At 42.6% G+C, this 19959-nt stretch overlaps 1 pseudogene; it reads right to left on the bottom strand.

Annotated features, from left to right (window-relative positions):
* LOC134443786 (NACHT, LRR and PYD domains-containing protein 12-like) overlaps positions 1-19959 on the bottom strand; it is a 31657-nt pseudogene that overhangs the window by 2839 nt on the left and 8859 nt on the right.

Raw genomic sequence — 19959 nt, 5'->3', positions numbered from 1 at the left:
CGCACGTCACTCAAAGTCTCACTGCGAGGCGGAAGCGCGCACCGCTTCAGCAGGACAATTTCCATCGGTGACTTTGGGGAGAAGATTGTTTGGAGGGATGTGTAAAATGTATTTTATTTTCATTTGGTAGCTGTATATTTTGTGTCTGATCTCGGGGTTGTGGGATATGTGCAGAGGGCAACTGTTTTTGTGTTTTTGTTAAGTCAATTGCATTGCGTTAACCTGCAGCTGATTCTGAGAAGGTCTAGATGTGTGGACCAATTGAGATGTTGATTGAATAATTGTTTGCCCGTATTGAAGGGTGTACTAAATCCCAGTGTTAGATGGGGTTTGGGAGAGTTAGGAACAGAGAAGCAGCTGTGATTACTGGCAGAAGCTGTCTTCAAAATGTGTCATGTAAAAAAAACCTGCTGTAAACTAGAGTAAGCAGAGTTTTGTTTGAAGTATCGCTGTTTGGGCATTGCAGTTTGATTTCGTGTTTTTGATGTCGAGAAGTCTTCAGTTTATGTTGCCCTCGTGCACGTTTTCTTTCTGTCGTGGTGAGAATAAAAATGGCCATATATTTTTGATACATCTGAGTTCCAACTTGCGTTACTTCAACCCTTCAACCACCAACACTCCAACCGCAAACGTTATCCTGGCAGGAGAAGCATCCGCTACTCCACAGTATGCCTATTTTTTCACCTGTATAGGTGTACTTGATTTTCTAGGGCCTTTCACAAAATAAATTAAATCAACTAACAAACAAAAGCCCAAAATAACAAACCAAAGAAATGCAAACAAAACACATAGACAAGTAAAACCATTTTCTTATTTTCATATTATAAAATACATTGCAAAGAATCCCACCAGTAAAAACACCCCTGTTCAAAATGGTTTGGTCCGACAAACGGCGGACACCCCTCTATTTTACTCAGATTGGAACATTCACTTGTTGCTGAATGAGGAAGTGGCAGCATGCCGGTGACCTGGTCTGTAAAATGTTATAGAGCTGTTTTACACAGTATTTCTAACCAAATAAACTTTTATGAATTGAAATAGCCAGTTTGCAAGTGATGTTTGTTACTCATTAGAGATCGCTAAACATGGATGTTGATAAATGAATGACGCTACGAAATGCGCGTTTAGAGTCGCGGTGGAAATTTACACTGAAACATGCTGGAAGGCACTCGTTACAATGCTAGGTAAGAGTTATGGCAATTGGGGGTGATAAATGACCGAACAATGAACCAGGGAAATAAAAACAGTAGTTTACCCTCGTTGGAAGAGCTGGTTGGTTGCTCAACGAGATGGCTGCATTATGCAGTCTGTATGCTGGTGAGTTGAATGCTACAGTAAATGTTTTACAATATTTTAATTTAGCCAGTTTGCAAGTGATGTTTGCTACCTATTAGATGTCGCTAAAACAGATTGAAGTTGATAAATGAATGACGGTATGAAATGCGTGTTTTGAAAGGCGGTGGAAATTAGACACTGAAACATATGCCGGTAGACACTCAGTTACAACGGTAGGTAAAAGATGGCAAATGGTGGTGATTATTGACTGAACAATGAACCAGGGAATAAAAATCAGTACAGAAAATGGATGGAGCTGAAACATTCTCCCTTAAAGTGGTAGTTCGCTATTTTAGACATTAAGCCCTGTTTGTGTGACTTCTGGGGTGAAGTAGAGATGTTCTCATCACAATTTTGACATTTGGTGCTGAACGGAGCATTTGGGTATCCAAGACTGCAGCCCCCCCACCTTTACATTGACTCAAATAGAGCACTCAAGCAATCGATTATAAAATGGCATTAAACTTTTGTTTGAGAAGACATGGAACTCACCGTGTGGTCAGTGGTAGACAGCGATAAATTGACCCGAAAATTGCAGCGAAATATGCCTTCTAACTGTTGTTTAGCATTTGGCGGACCTATTTTTCCCCAGACACTGTTGAATAGCAGTAGACATCCAGCCAGTAGGTAGCGATAGTGTGTTGTTTGTGTAGACATCAAGGAACGAGGTAGAACGGCTATCTTTGAGCGGGACTGGCTAAAAAAAACTACAGCTTGCATACAAACCATAGATAGTAAGGTAAACAAACGCACCCCCATTTCCGGTCGCGCGGAGTAATACTAGCAAACCAATACAATCAATGAAGACGGACAATAATGAATATATCTTCTCTGGAAGCGTATTTCGCGGTGATTTTCGAGCCAACGCATCGCTGCCCACCTCTGACCACTCGGTGAGTTTCATGTCTCTGCAAACGAAAGTTTAATGCCATTTTATGATCGATTGCTTGAGTGCTTCATTGGAGTCAATGTAAAGGTGGGGGGGCTGCAGTCTTGGATACCCAAATGCTCCGTTCAGCACCAAATGTCAAAATTGTGATGAGAACATCTCTACTTCACCCCAGAAGTCACACAAACAGGGTTTAACGTCAAAAATAGCGAACTACCACTTTAAAGCCTATTACATGCACATGCCTTGTCATTCAGTGTCCACATTAAAACAGGATGCATCTGAAAGTCTAAAACTTTGTGTAGGCGAGTACATTTAGGGTTTAACCCCAAAAAAATTGATACAAAAGGTTTTTTTTATGGATTCTATTACTATTGGACCTGCTAAATGACATACTAAAAATCTAGTAAAATCTGACTTTGGGAAACGAGTTTTTTTCAACATGGCTGCCATAGGCTTATTATAAGGGTCAAGAGACACTCCAGGTGAATAGGCCAAAATATTTAGCTTGCCGATATCACCATGAAACTTAATCCGGTGATTACTCACATATTTGTGAGAAAAAAATGTATTGCAAGTTTTCTGAAATGTTATGTTTTAATATGGTAATTGGACTATATCTAATTAAATATGCATTAAATTTCAAAATGCAAAACCTCAAAATCTGAAAAAGCCAAGCTCAAAATTACTCTTTTATTTTGTTTCTAGTAAGCCAGAAGATATCTTCAGAAGAGATTATGGACATCTCTTTTTGTTTTGTAGTAAATCTAAAAATCTTTGTGCAGACACACCAGCTAGCACGTTTTTTTCAAAACATGATTATTTAACATCTCTCTTAGATAAATAATTGAGTTTTATGTGTCTCAATTTCTTCCAGACATTCTTTGAGTCTGGTGGTATCATTCTTAGCATGTATCAAGGGCAAGGTCAGCTGTCCTCAAATCATAGCCTCTCCACAGAGGTGTCCTAAGGGCTGGTGCTGGGACTCCTATTTGCCATGTACACCACATCACTGGGCCATGTTATCTGTTCTCACAGCTTCTCATACTACTGTTACACCGATGAAGCACAGTTACTTTGTGCCAGATGACTCCACGGTCACACACATTTCCGCTTGCCTCTCTGAACTATCCACAAGTATGAAGGAATGCAACCTTCAGTTGAGCCTCGCCCAAATGCACTGCTGGTGATCCCAGCCAAAGATTTAGGTTGCCATGATATCGAGCTCAATATGGATTCTGCTACTGTTGCCTCAAATAAGGCCACAAGAAATCTAGGTGTCATTGTTGATGACCATCTATCATTCTCTGACCACATAGCCTCAGTTTCCCAGTCATGTCCTCTTTTTCATGCCCTAATTGAATACAAGGCCCTGACCCTTGCCTATGAAGCTACAACAGGCCCTACTCTGGCTTACCCGAAAGCTATGCTAAAGCCCTATGTCCTTTCAGGACATTGTCTGTCTCCAGTACCAACCGTTTCACCTTGCCCTCTACTTACACATGTCCTGTGTAAGTATAGGCTCCTGCCTATTCTGTTCAGCTGCTGAAAGACCCAAAATACTTAGTGACACCATGATTCATCACTGATGATGTGCCCTGACAAACAGCACATGGATATTATCATAGCAGTAGTGTCTTTTTCCACCCAAACAGCACTCCAAACAAACAGATCCTGAAAACATGTTAGTTCATGCCAATGTAATTATCATGTAGTAACCTTTATTTTAAAAAACTTTGATCTTGAAAATTACACCTTTCCTGAAGTCAGATTTTCCTAGATTTTTAGTATGTTATTAAGGACACTTGGAGGTAACAAAATCAGTTGAAAAACCTTTTGTATCCATTTTTTTGGGGGTTAGGTCTTTTTTTTGCATACAAAGCGGATTCCAAAAAAGTTGGGACACTTTGTATTTTGTGAATAAAATCAAAATGCTGGCATTTTCAAAACATCTAATATGTTAATAAGGTAGAGCATTATGTACAGACAACATATCAGTTGTTAAAGTCGAGCAGAATTATTGTTTTGAGGTAATTATGTGATCATTTAAAATTTCACCCTGGCAACAAATCCCAAAAAAGTTGGGACAGGGCCAATAAAATGTTTTTTTTATTGGATAAGACTAAACACAACACAAGGGATGAGACTGAACAGTTAAATACTTTGACTGATGGCATAATTTTATTCAAAATTTGATATTTTTAATATGCGAGACATGATTTCAGCAGCTCAACTGATTGGTGTGTTCTTCAACTTGTTTGCCTTTTTGTTATGCTTAATATATGGCATATCCTGGCTGCAAGAAAACAATTTTGTGACCTGTTTACTCCTATGATGGAACCACACTGTTGGAACATAGTAGAGATTGAAATTTGCCACCATTATGGGGCAATATCTAAAGGCGGTGCTCCAAAATATAATGCCTTGGTAGCTATGTTTGCTGTTTAAAGTCTGTATGTATCATTCAACATTCATGTTAATGCTCTACATGAGTAAGAAGACCCTAACCAAGTCACCTCTGCACCCCCTTACCATAATATATGCTGTCTTTCAGACTGACCACTAAATCAAGCTGAAGTATTCATTTTCTATATAACCTGGAGGGTGCATGACTCCATAATTTTCAAAAAGGATTAAATATTTTCCATTCTGTAATCAGAGGACCGTTTCACATGTCTCCTAGGTCCATAGAATAAGATTTTCCGCATGCAACACTGTTTAATGTCTGCATCATGTGCATTAATCAAGTGTTGTGTTTATGGTCATTTTTTCGAGAGCTGTCATTGTTGGAGTGTCATAGTTTGCTTATTTACCACGAGTATGTCATGATCTCATAACTCGTGCAATGATTACACATAATTCTATATTGCGGAAATAGGCCTTATATGTCTGCAATTTTGATAATTCAATCTTTCTGTGTAATAGATAAGTAATAAGTCCCTCTAAATCATCGCTTCTGAGTGCCACAGCCCCCCTGTGATGGTATTTTATTTGTGCATTTATGTTGGCAGTCAATATAGTTCCTTTCAAAATATTCTTCCTTGTGTAATTTTTAGAATTATCCAACTATTACAACATGTTTTGGCCCTGTCCCAACTTTTTTGAGATTTGTTGCATGGGTCAAATTTTAAATTATCACATAATTACCTCAAAACAATAATTCTACTCGACTTAAACAACCGATACAGTATATCACGAAAGTGAATACACCCCTCACAGTTTTGCAGATTTTTGAGTATATCTTTTCATAGGAAAGCATTACAGAAATGTAACTTTGACACACTGATTAGTGACCTTTTAACAACATATTTAAGCGCTTAAATTTCTTGTTCACTCAGAAAAAAACAAAATACAGCCATTAATGTTTGAACATGTACTCACAAAAGTGAGTACACCCCAGATTAAAATCCGGTAGAGATTCAGATTCAAGATTCAAGATGTTTATTTGTCACATGCTTCCTTGTGCAAGCACAATTGGCAGTGAAATGGGGGTTGCAACTGCTCAGTGCTGTGTTGGATGGTAAAAAATGAAAATAATAAAATAAATAAAAAATAAAAAATAATTAAAAATAGTTATTGTCGTAATTCAAAAAGCGGATGGCTTGAGGAAAAAAACTCTTACGCAGTCTCTCTGTTCTACATCTTATGGAACGTAGTCGTTTCCCTGAGGGCAGCCTTTCAAACATGGAGTGACTAGGATGAAATGTGTCTTTCATAATCCTTTGTGCTCGTGTCTTTGTCCTTCTTGCATATACATCTTGCAGCCCTGGAAGGATGGCGCCAGTGATTTTTTCTGCAGCATGCACTACTCTGTGCAGGGCTATCTTGTCCTGAGCTGTGCAGTTGCCATACCATGTTGTAATGCTTCCTGTAATTACTGACTCAATTGTGGCAGAATAGAAGGACTTCTGCATGTCTGATGGAATTCTGAACTTCCTTAGCCTCCTGAGGTGGTATAGACGCTGCCTGGCCTTTTTCACTACGGTGGTGATGTGAGGTGACCAAGACAGATCTTCAGAAATGTTGACGCCTAGATACTTGAAACAGCTCACTCTTTCCACAGGGGTACCAAAGATTTCCAGTTGAGCATAGTTCTTCTGATCTTTTCCTCTTCTGTAGTCCACCACAAGTTCTTTGGTTTTGGTGACGTTGAGCTCTAAACTGTTCTCTGCACACCAGGATGACAACATCTCAACCTCATTTAGGTAGGCTGTTTCATCGTTGTTGGAGATGAGTCCTACCACCACTGTGTCATCTGCAAATTTCACGATGGAATTGGAGCTTTGGATAGCTGAGCAGTCATGGGTATAAAGGGAGTACAACAGAGGGCTGAGAACGCAACCTTGCGGCGCGCCGATGTTGAGGGAGATTATGCTAGAGGAGCAGTTGCCAATCTTCACTGCCTGAGGTCTGTTTGACAAGAAGTTGAGTATCCATGCACATAGAGAATGACAAAGTCCAATGTTTTTCAGCTTGGATACTAGTTTTGAGGGCACGATGGTATTAAATGCTGAGCTGTAGTCAATGAATAGTAGTCTTGCATAGTTGCCCTGTCCTTTATCCAGGTGAGAAAGGGTGGTGTGAAGGACATGGGAGATGGCATCATCAGTGCTCCTATTTTCACGATAGGCAAATTGAAGGGGGTCTAATGAGCCAGGGACAGAAGAGCAGATTATATTTTTAACAAGCTTCTCAAAGCACTTCATTACAACAGATGTTAAAGCAATGGGGCGGTAGTCATTCAAACAGCTTGGATTGGCCTTTTTGGGTACGGGTATGATAGTTGACCTTTTAAAACAATTGGGAACAGTGGAGCTGGCTAAGGACAGATTGAATATTGTTGTGAAGACAGGAGCAAGTTGATCAGCACAAGATTTTAACAACCTTCCAGGAATACCATCTGGCCCAGCTGCCTTTCTGCCGTTTACTTGCTTAAGTACTCTTCTAACATCGTGCATAGACACTGATGGTAGAGGACAAACACCGGTGTGTACATCAATTGCATCACTTGCGCTGTTAAAAACACGTGCGTTACTGTGAGTGCGCTCGTCGTCACTGACCTCAAAGCGCGCATAGAATGCGTTGAGCTCGTTGACCAGCGTTGAGTCCGCAGCCATGGTGAGAGGGGGTCTTTTATAATCAGTGATCATTTTCAACCCCTGCCATACACTTCTACTGTCGTTGTTACTCAGATTCAACTCAACTTTCTCTCGATATCTTTTCTTGGCCAGCTTCACTGCTTTTCTGAGCTCATAACAAGTTGATTTATATGGCGCCATATTTCCAGATAAAAGACATTCGTTATACGCAGTTGTTCGTGCGTTCAGGGCTTCACGAATAGATCTGTCGACCCATGGCTTCTGATTTGGGTAGATTTTCACAGTTACCGTGGGAATGATGTTAGAGGCCAGTTCTGAGATGAAGCACGTCACCACGTCAGTGAATTCGTCTATGCTGTCGGAGCTCTCCCTAAACATGTCCCAATCCACATCAGCCAGCGCATCTTGAAGCAAAGCTTCTGAATGATCTGACCAGCGGCTAACCTCTCTCGTGGAAGGAGCCTCTCGACGAAGTCGTTGTTTATACTTCGGTAGCAGCATGACAGCGGCATGGTCTGATTTGCCAAAGGCCGGGAGAGAGGACGCTTTGTATGCTTTGTTTATCTTGGTCTCTTCAGATCACACAACATGGTTCCAGTGATTCATATCCTTGGTCTGTTCATCTCTCTTGAGACCAAGATAAACAAATTTGCTTTAGATGGTGTCAAGCATGTGTGGTGGTAAACAAGTGAGTTCTACAAAAAAGGTGTATCCTCTCATAAGCCAAGCATGGTAGTGGGACTGGCATGGTTTGGGGATGCATGAATGCTGTCAACATTGGCAATCTGAAATACACCTAAAAGAAACATACATGTCAACATGCACTGTGACTACTGAAGCAGATCATGATATTCTCCATAGGATTGCATTCAAATCTCACACCAATCTATTTAAGCCAGATGCAGACTCAAAATGTAAAAGTTCAATGCAAAGAAAGGTTGAAACGCACACTGATGACCTCCCTTGTCATCCCTTTTCATTTCGTTTCATTTCGAGACGATTCGAGCCAACATAGCCCCTTCTGTACCGGATTTTAATCTGGGGTGTACTCACTTTTGTGAGTACATGTTCAAACATTAATGGCTGTATTTTGTTTTTTTCTGAGTGAACAAGAAATTTAAGCGCTTAAATATGTTGTTAAAAGGTCACTAATCATTGTGTCAAAGTTACATTTCTGTAATGCTTTCCTATGAAAAGATATACTCAAAAATCTGCAAAACTGTGAGGGGTGTATTCACTTTCGTGATATACTGTATGTTGTCTGTACATAATGTTCTACCTTATTAACATATTGGATGTTTTGAAAATGCCAGCCTTTTGATTTTATACACAAAATACAAAGTGTCCCAACTTTTTTGGAATCCGCTTGTAGATGTACTCGCCTAGTGGCAGCCTGCAAGGCTGTTTACTTTACTCCATGAGGGGGAGGAGTGACGCAGCTGCGTGCATTGCGGGTCTGCCAGCAACACAGAGCTGCCCGTCTGTAAAATCTCGGGGTGGGCGTATCGGCCAAAACCGCATGCGTATTGGCCGATGCCGATACACTTAATAAAGGCAAATATCGGCCCGATATATCGACATTGAGGACGTAGAAGATGTCTACACTTTCGGCTACTTGGTGGCAAGTTCCTTGGGAATTGGATTATCCTTGGGACTGCTGTACCGCATTTGCTCAAAGGTATGGGCAGCCATTAGGGGCCCCAGGCTGTCCGGCTCAATTGATCGGGTGGGCAGTGAGATTCGAGCACAGAATGTGGTCGTGAATCGCGCTTTGGAGGGTTTTGTGGCGGGTCAGCGCCAGATGGACAAATTGACTGAAGTGGTTGTGGCCGGACATCGCCACCTTGAAGCGATTGATCGCCGCATTGATGGACTTGTCGCGCACGATCGCCAGATGGAATCGATCGACTTGGAAGCTAGGTTGCTCGAAATTCAACTGTATGTGAAACGTGTGGCCAGTCACATGAGAATTACTGCAGAATAGAAAAGGAATGTCTGCATAACCTAAACATAAATCTTATTTTGCTTTGGCGCCCCAGCTGCAGCGACCTGACTAAGGTCAGGACTCTTATCTCTCCTTGGAGGACAAGCAACGTCTGGACTCTCTGCCTCCCTCCCAATTACCACTGGCACCTGGAGATGTTTTTCACTTGTTTTGGGACAGTGCAAGGCCGTTCTTGGGACGGTTGAGTTATGGCTCAGAGTGGGGTGATAAGCTATCCAGTGCTCATCCCTCTCCTCAATCTTCAACGCGTCCTCTGGTTCTTTCTGCTACCCAACCCTACCCCCCACCCCCTCCCCCCGGTTCTTGTACAATGTATTGTCTCCACTGCTTTAAGCTATATATGAGGTTTTTTATTCTATGTCTTGATATTGTGGTTTGCACACACACACACACACACACACACACACACACACACACACACACACACACACACACACACACACACACACACACACACACACACACACACACACACACACACACACACTGCATCACACAGTCTTTATTTACCCCAGTGTCTGTAGTTTACAGTGTGGATTCCTGAGTAGAGTAGAGATCTGCTGCACACCAGAGTCTCCTAGTTTATTACCCCACAGATGCAGCTCTGTCAGGTGTGATGGGTTTGATGATAGAGCTGAGACCAGCGCAGCACAGCCCTCTGCTGTTATACTGCAGCCACCAAGCCTGGAGAGAGAGGGAGAGAGAGAGAGAGGAGAGAGGGAGAGAGAGAGGGAGAGAGAGAGAGAGGAGAGAGAGAGAGAGAGAGAGAGAGAGAGAGGAGAGAGAGAGAGAGAGATGGGGGGATAGAGAGATGGGGGGGTAGAGAGATAGAGAGATGGGGGGGCAGAGAGGGTGGTGAGAGAGAGAGAGAGATGGGGGGGATGGAGAGATAGAGGACAGAGGGGGGGGGGGCGAGAACTGAGTAATGCAGAAGAGCAATTGTTCGTCATACACACACACACACACACACTTAAACACACACACGCCCACACACACACACACACACACACACACACACACACACACACACACACACACACACTTCACACACACACACACACACACACACACACACACACACACACACACCAACATTCTCTCTCTCTCTCTCTCTCTCTCTCTCCTCTGTTTGTGGATGTTTCACATATTTCAGTGACTTCTCTCTCCGTCATTACTCTTTGCCAGACACACACACACACACACACACACACACACACACACACACACACACACACACACACACACACACACACACACACACACACACACACACACACACACACACACACACACACACACACACACTCACACACATACATACACACACACACACACACACACACCACACACCACACACACACACACACACACACACACACACACACACACACACACACACACACACACACGATGGGCAGCTTTCTGTATCTGTTACTTTATTACTGTGTGGTAATGAGATGAATGATTGTAATAATGCAGCTGGACACACTACAGTGATCCACAATAACCAGCCAATATAGACTCTCATCCATCAGTAATAACCAGCCAATATAAACTCTCATCCATCTGTAATAACCAGCCAATATAGACTCTCATCCATCTATAATAACTTGCCAATATAGACTCTCATCCATCTGTAATAACCAGCCAATATAGACTCTCATCCATCTGTAATAACCAGCCAATATAGACTCTCATCCATCTGTAATAACCAGCCAATATAAACTCTCATCCATCAGTAATAACCAGCCAATATAAACTCTCATCCATCAGTAATAACCAGCCAATATAGACTCTCATCCATCTGTAATAACCAGCCAATATAGACTCTCATCCATCTGTAATAACCAGCCAATAAAGACTCTCATCCATCTGTAATAACCAGCCAATATAGACTCTCATCCATCTGTAATAACCAGCCAATATAGACTCTCATCCATCTGTAATAACCAGCCAATATAGACTCTCATCCATCTGTACCAATATAGACTCTCATCCATCTGTAATAACCAGCCAATATAGACTCTCATCCATCTGTAATAACCAGCCAATATAGACTCTCATCCATCTGTAATAACCAGCCAATATAGACTCTCATCCATCTGTAATAACCAGCCAATATAGACTCTCATCCATCTGTACCAATATAGACTCTCATCCATCTGTAATAACCAGCCAATATAGACTCTCATCCATCTGTAATAACCAGCCAATATAGACTCTCATCCATCCGCATATTAGTGATATTGTCATGAACACTACACCAGTTTCATCTTCCTGTGGTGATTGGCAGCTGTCATCTTACCTCGTCTGCTTCTCAGGAGAGCATATTCCCCAGGTCACAGAAGAAAGTTAATGTGGATAGGCCTAAACCCAACCCTAACCCTAACCTGTCATTATTGCATAGTTCAAACTCCATCCATAATCCTAACCTGTCATTATTGCATAGACCAAACCCCATCCCTAACCCTAACCTGTCATTATTATTATCTGCCCCCCCCCCCCCATCTCTCTATCTCTCTACCCCCCCCCATCCCTAACCCTAACCTGTCATTATTGCATAGTTCAAACTCCATCCCTAACCTAACCTAGAACGTAGGATGCCAAATACATGCTGTACAACAAGGCCAGATACCATGCCAAATACATGCTGTACTGTACACCAAGGCCAGCTACCAGGCCAAATACATGCTGTACAACAAGGCCAGTTACCATGCCAAATACATGCATACTGTACACCAAGGCCAGCTACCATGTCAAATACATGCTTACCAAGCATAGCAATATTACATGCAAACCAGTAAATAATAAACACAATATAATTCAGATAATAACAAGTCACAACTTTGTAAACACAACAATCATACTTAACATACTAACTACTTCATAAATAAACAGAACAAAAACACATTAAATCACTAACCAGAGTGTCTTGACTCTGCAGTGTGAATCCTCCAGTAGAGCACAGAACTGCTTCACTCCTGAGTCTCCTGATATCTTCCCTCTCAGGTCCAGCTCTGTCAGGAGTAAGGGGTTTCCACCCAGAACTGAAGTCAGATACACAAGAGCTTCATCTGCTGCATCAGTAGTCAACAGTCTGCAAAGGAAGTTAAAAAGAAGTATTGTTATGTTACTTTTACTTTCTGTTTTTTTTTTTTTTTTTGGCATTTTCTGTTTTTTAGTGGATTGATAGACCATTATAATGTGTCCCTCAGATACATCAGAACAAGAGCGTGGACGTAAAGTAAACTGAACTTGAATTCAGCATGATGACCCACAAGCAGGTTTATATAGGCCACTGATATCATTGATTTGTCTACATCAACAGCCAATCAACTATGCACTACAGCCTTTCAATCAAACTAACTGTATAATTGGAAGCTGCTCTGAGCTAAGAGATGCTGTGATATTTCTTATTCCTATTAGAATGTAAAATGGCCTTGCCTTAGTCTCTGTAGTTTACAGGCAGGATCCTGCAGTAAATCAGTGAGGAGCTTCAGTTCAGCATGTCGAGGGTCGTTTCCTCTCAGGTCCAGCTCCTCCAGGTGTGAAGGGTTTGATTTGAGAGCTGAGGCCAGAGCATCATATCCTTCTCCTGTTACACCACAGCCTGACAACCTGGAGGGAAAGAGTTTATTGCTGCTAAATATTGTTACAAGAGGTTATTGCTGTTTAATATCACTCTTACTTAATACATTTTCCATGTCTCAGTGCACACATTTAACATTTGTATTGGTTGTGTAAGTGTGAGAGCTCTCTCTCTCTCTCTCTCTCTCTCTCTCTCTCTCTCTCTCTCTCTCTCTCTCTCTCTCTCTCTCTCTTACTCACTTACTTGTGCACGGACGCAACACGCATGCACACAAACACACACACAACCAAAACTTGTAGTGTGCAGAACTGTAAAAATGTAGGGATGACACCCTTTACAGAGCTTCAATCCCTCTTACACTTGTCATGCAAAACTTTCAAATGATCCCGCCTCCTCCCCTGACTACACAGACTCCATTTCATTACTGGTTATGCTTTTCAAGCCATTATAAAGTGTAAGCTGAAATCATTACACTTAAATCTTTTTTTTTAGCCAAGAACCAAAAGACCAGCTACCATGCCAAATACTGTATGTGCTTACTGTATGCCGAGCACTCGTATTATATCTGTTCTAAACTAACCCTACTTTTAATCACAACATGTATAAACACAGAAACACATTAAACCACCAACTTCAGTGTCTGGATTCTGCAGTGTGAATCCTCCAGTAGAGCACAGATCTGCCTCACTCCTGAGTCTCCTGGTATCTTCTTATCCAGGTCCAGCTCTGTCAGGAGTAAGGGGTTTCTACCCACAACTGAAGTCAGATACTCACAGGCTTTCTCTGCCTCATCAGACAACAACCTACAGAAGGAGGAGAGAGAACAACACATTATTTATGAAGGAGCCACATTTCAATATAGAACAAGTATTACAAGTACCCGAGTTTGTGTGACAAATAACTTCATGCTCATGGTTAACAGTTATAATCCCCACCCCACCCTCAAGTTTTTGTTTCAGGATTTACAGTTGCTTATACTATTGCAAAACATTCCAGATAATACAAATGTGACCAAATAAAATGTCAGTGTAATGTAAAATGTCAGTGTAATGTAAAATGTGTGTGTGATGGCAGCCTATGGCTCACCGGCTATGTTATGTTTCGATGTGTACTCTCTCTCTCTGTGTGTGTGTGTGTGTGTGTGTGTGTGTGTGTGTGCGTGCGTGTGTGTGTGTGTGTGTGTGTGTGTGTGTGTGTGTGTGTGTGTGTGTGTGTGTGTGTGTGTGTGTGTGTGTGTGTGTGTGTGTGTGTGTGTGTGTGTGTTTGTGTATGTATCTGTGTGTGTGTGGGTGTGTGTGTGTGGGTGTCTGTCAGGCACGTGCACTCCAATACGACAGGGGAGGCACGGCCTCACCAACTCCAGATGAGAATGATGAGATGCAGTTAATGTGAATAATAGTAACAATAACAGCTATTGTTTTCGAGCATCTGCACCATAACTACCATTTGAGCAGTATTTAAACAGTTTCACTCATTTTCAATCATTTCCGTGGCCAAAATCGTAATATTTGCCCATTTCATGTCAAATTGCTCCGAATACGCTGAATTTGGGCCAACTCTGAACTGGCCTCACCCCGGATTGCGCAATCCCTCGTTAACAAGTTTGCGCGCATGCGCCATGTTGCTCGTTCTGTGAATGCAACCTGGTAATATTGTATTAAACGTTTTTATACACTTAATAGAAGTATGTATGGTGTGCCCTCATTTCCTGATATTTTTTAAATATTTTCTACGTGTGATTATCATTTCTTTACTCTGGACGCTTTGGCATAACGCCCACTGAAAGATACAATGGTGAGGCGAGGAGTAGCCTGGCCGCAGACTCCTTCTGGTGTTGAGTCTTGCTGGACAGTTACGTCATAGCGAATCTGAAGTTCACAATACAGTCAGTTGGTGTTGTTGGCTAGCTTGTTCACTTTGACTGCTACAAGTGGATTTCATAACGAAACTAAGAGCATTCTCAAAGTTGGATTTCCAAGGGGAAAATATGTGATAAAGAATGGAGGACCGACAGAGCTGAAGGGTTTGCTACTCAGGTGACCGGTCAGAATAACTTCCCAATCATTTCAAAGTGAGTGGTACAACACTGCAGAAAATATTTGTTTCCCCTGTGTCTTGTTTGCAACCGGCGAGAATGTGTGGAAGACCGCATGGGATTTTACGATTTAACAATTTACTAAGGACTAAGGAGCCTCACGAAAAAACAAATCCTCGCGGCTACTCATATTCAATGCCAAATTGCTTTGGACGTTTGGGGCGACGTTTGGGGCGACGTTTGGGGCTTTGGATGAACAGCACCGGCTAAAGTAACGTTAGCATGTACAACGCCAAAGTGGAGGAAAAGAGCGGCGCATGGACCTGATGCACGGGTTCAGGTAAGACCAATTTCCTATGTGTGTGAAGCCTGTGTTTGTGAGACCCGTGGGGAGATAGAGAATCCGCCGTGATTCTGTGGTAGCTTTTGTGATGGGCACCGGATTCTCATGTGCCCGGTAACTGTTTGTAAAGTTGAGTACAGGGTACCGTTGAGGTAAATCAAATATACCCGTGTAACTACAAGACTGCAAGATTTAATTCCAAGGTGTAGGCATAACAGAAATGACAGTCCCAAAATATTTGGTGACCATATCGAAGCGTGTGTAATATCTGTTTACGTTGACATTCGCTTCCTGCCAAACCTTTGTCCCACATCGCTAGCCTCGTACAAGTAGATGTAGGCCTACATTTGCACGAGAATCCAGTTCGTATCACAAAAGCCATCACACCGGTTTGTTCGCCGTGGTGCTCAGCGGTCTATATGACACCATGTTTTGAATCCTGTGTGTCTTGAGCATCCGCCGTGATGCTCAGTCCACATTGCTGCTGCTGTGTAGTTTATGTGAGATCACTGTTTGAATCCTGTGTGTGTGTGTGTGTGAGAGAGCAGTGGGCTGTGAAGGAGCTTACACTCTCCACTACTCTCCCCTCACCTCCCCTCCTCTTCTCCTCTCCTCTCCTCTCCTTTCCTCTCCCCCTCTCCTCTCTTTTCCCATCTCCTCTCCTGTCCTCTCTTTTCCCATCTACTCTCCTCTTCTCTCTTCTCCTCTCCCTCTCCTCTCCTCTCCTTGAGCTCCTCTCCACTCCTCCTCCTTTCTCCTCTCATCTCCTCTCCTCTCTCTTCTCCTCCCCTCTCCTCCTCTCTCATCTCCTCTCTCCTCTTCTCTCCTCCTCTCCTCTCCCCTCCCCTTCTCTCCTCTCCTCTCCTCTTCTCTCCTCTCCTCTCCACTACTCTCCTCTCCTCTGCTCTGCTCTGCTGTCCACATTGGTGCTGTGTAGTTTATGTGAGACCACTGTTTGAATCCTGTGTGTGTGTGTGTGTGTGTGTGTGTGTGTGTGTGTGTGTGTGTTGTGTGTGTGTGTGTGTGTGTGTGTGGTGTGTGTGTGTGTGTGTGTGTTGTGTGTGTGTGTGTGTGTGTGTGTGTGTGTGTGTGTGTGTGTGAGAGAGATCTAATAGCATTTTCTCTGCGGAAATGCAGTAAGCTTATGTCAAAATAATATAGGCCTAAGCTTACCTTATGTTAAGAAAGCTGCTATGACATATGGAACTTGTCGGTAGGCCTATTTGGCAATTATTTATTTGAAAATCTGATATTGAAAAAGTTGCCTCACCAGCCATAAATCCCAGTGCACGTCACTGGTGTGTGTGTGTGTGTGTGTGTGTGTGTGTGTGTGTGTGTGTGTGTGTGTGTGTGTGTGTGTGTGTGTGTGTGTGTGTGTGTGTGTGTGTGTGTGTGTGTGTATGTGTGTGTGTGTGTGTGTGTGTGCTTTTCAACCCAACTTTCCTCACCTGAGTTTGCACTTCTGATTGGTCAGTGCTGAAGTGAGGAGCTCCACTCCAGAGTCTCCAGGGTCGTTTCCTCTCAGGTCCAGCTCCTCCAGGTGTGAAGGGTTTGATTTGAGAGCTGCAGCCAGAGCAGCATATCCTTCTCCTGTTACACCACAGCCTGACAAGCTGCAGGCAGAAGAAGAAAAGCAAATCCAAAACTAAAGTCATGAATCCCAAACAGGGGGCAATACTACAACGCTGGTTCAGGAGTAAACCAGATTAAGTTAAGAGGTTTTCAAATCATCTAATAGAATATGCTGGAGTCCTCAGAAATTGCTGTTAAATATTATTTTCACTTGATACTTTTGCAAAGTCTCAATGCACATATTTAGCATTTGTCTTTTGTGTGTGTGTGTGTGTGTGTGTGTGTGTGTGTGTGTGTGTGTGTGTGTGTGTGTGTGTGTGTGTGTGTGTGTGTGTGTGTGTGTGTGTGTGTGTGTGCGCGCGTGTGTGTGCGCGTGCGTGTGTGTGCACTCGAGAGAGTGTGTGTAAGAGAGAGAACTAAAAACACACACACACACACACACACACACACACACACACACACACACACACACACACACACACACACACACACACACACACACACACACACACACACACACACACACACACACACACACACACACACAACCAAGAATTCTAGTGTATAGGACTGCTCCTATGCTCCTATTCACACAAGCCTCTCTCTCTCTCTCTCTCTCTCTCTCTCTCTCTCTCTCTCTCTCTCTCTCTCTCTCTCTCTCTCTCTCTCTCTCTCTCTCTCTCTCTCTCTCTCTCTCTCTCTCTCTCTCTCTCTCTCCCCCACCCCCAATAGTAACCCCCTGATGTAAGATTAAATAAATAACCTCAGAGTCTCCAGGGCACAGTTTGGGTTCTTCAGTCCACTGCACAGCTTTTTGACTCCAACATCTCCAATGCAGCTGCCACTGAGATCCAGATTTCTGAGTTTTGATGATTCTTTGCAGAGGATGGACGCTAGTGTTGTGCAGCTCTTTGAGGTAAGCCCACAGCTATTGACCCTGAAGGGGAAAAATAACTTCTTTTTTTTTAAACTAGAAGACATAATAAAAGGGTTTTGATGCTGTGTGTACTAATGTTGTGCCAAATGTACTCAACAAAACAGAAGTAATCATTTGTTCAACCAGTCATTAGATTTTGTGTAGTTTAATCTATTAGTTTATTTGACAGGGCCTATGTGCAAGACAGCTCTAGTACCAGAGTTAGCTATGAAGCTAATTTACATCTGATAGATTTACTATTTTTACTTACAGAGTTGTGTGGGATTCCTCCACTACTGGCTTCAGCCTCAGGAGAGCTTCATCAGACCTGATGAACTTCTTCAGGTCAAACACATCCAGATTCTGGTCTGATGTCAGGAGTACAAACACTAGAGCTGACCACTGGCCAGGTGAGAGTTTGGCCTTTGAAAGTTTTCCTGCACTAATGAAGCTCTGGATCTGCTCCACTAAGGAGTGGTCATTGAGTTCATTCAGACAGTGGAAGAGGTTGATCATCCTTTCTGAGGAATGGGCCTCCCTAATTTTGTCCTTAATGTACCTGATTGTTTTATCATTGTCAGCAAGGCCAAACAACGTACTGATCTTGTCCATACAGCCTACTTGTCTTCTACTCACCAGACCATCCAGGAGAGTCTGATTTGACTCCAGAGAGAGGCCAACGAGGAAGCGGAGGAAGAGGTCAAATCGTCCATCGTCATAAGTCAAAGCTTTGTCCACAGCACTCTTGTGCAAGATGATAATGGACTCTGCTTTTTGATGGGCACTCTGTGTGGATATTATGTCATTACCTTCATTGGCCATCATCAGAAATGCATACAGAGCAGCAAGATACTCCTGGATACTGAGATGCACAAAGCAGAACACTGTTCCTACGAAGATGCCGGATTCTTCTCTGAAGATCTGGGTGCACATCCCAGAGCATACTGTTGCCTCTTTGACATCAATGTCACATTCTCTGAGGTCTTCTTCATAAAATATCAGGTTGCCCTTCTCTAACTGTTCATAGGCCAGCTTTCCAAGACGGAGGATTAGCTCAGGGTTCCATTGTACCTCAGGGTCTTGCAGATTGTCAAATTTGGCGCTTCTCTGTCTGGTTTGAAACATGAGGAAAAATGTGTACATCTCCGTCAAAGTCTTTGGTATTTGTTTGTGGCCTGTGGAATAAATTATCTGAAGAACCATAGCAGCAATCCAGCAGAACACGGGTATGTGGCACATGATGTGGAGGCTCCTGGATGATTTAATGTGTGAAATGATTTTGCTTGCACACCCTTCATCACTGATCCTCTTCCTGAAGTACTCTTCCTTTTGGGAGTCATTGAACCCTTGCACTTCTGTCACCAGGTCAACACACTCAGCAGGGATTTTGCTGGCTGCTGCTGGTCGAGAGGTTATCCACAGTAGAGCAGAGGGGAACAGATTACCCTTGATGAGATTTGTCAAGATGACATCCAATGATTTCACATCTCTCATGTCAGTCAAACTCTCATTACACTGAAAATCAAGTTGAAGTCGACACTAATCCAGACCATCAAGGACAAACAGCACTTTATACTTTTTCTTGCAGACAAATTTGAATTCCTTTAGCTCTGGAAAGAAGTGATGAAGAACATCCATTAAAGAGTACTCGTTTTCTTTCATGATGTTGAGCTCCCGAAAGCACAGTGGGAGGATGAAATTGATCTCTTGGTTGTCATTTCCTTCAGCCCAGTCCAGGACGTACTTTTGCACAGAGATAGTTTTGCCAATGCCAGCCACCCCCTTTGTGAGAACTCTTCTGATTGGTTTGTCATGAATTGATGAAGGCTTGAAGATGTCAACACATTTGATTGGTCTGTTCTGTCCAGCTGTTTTCTTGGATCTGTACTCAATCTGCCTGACCTCATGCTCCTCGTTGACTTTCCCACTTTCTCCCTCAGTGATGTAGAGATCTGTGTAGATCTTTTCAAACAGAACAGAACTTCCCTGTTTGGCTATCCCTTCAAACACACTCTGGTACTTGTTCTTGAGATTTCTTTTTAAGTCCTTCTGACAACCTACATCCATTTCATCTATTGTGTAAACAAACAAAAAACAGAAAAAAATAAGTATTTCAAACTAGAAAAAAATAAGAAAAATAAGAGGACATTGAATAAGTAAATAATTAAATAAATAA

The sequence above is a fragment of the Engraulis encrasicolus genome, unplaced genomic scaffold (genome assembly GCF_034702125.1).
Source record: "Engraulis encrasicolus isolate BLACKSEA-1 unplaced genomic scaffold, IST_EnEncr_1.0 scaffold_36_np1212, whole genome shotgun sequence".
In the NCBI taxonomy this organism is placed as follows: Eukaryota; Metazoa; Chordata; class Actinopteri; order Clupeiformes; family Engraulidae; genus Engraulis; species Engraulis encrasicolus.
Note: the sequence above shows the minus strand (reverse complement) of the source record. Positions and strands in the feature narration are given on the sequence as shown.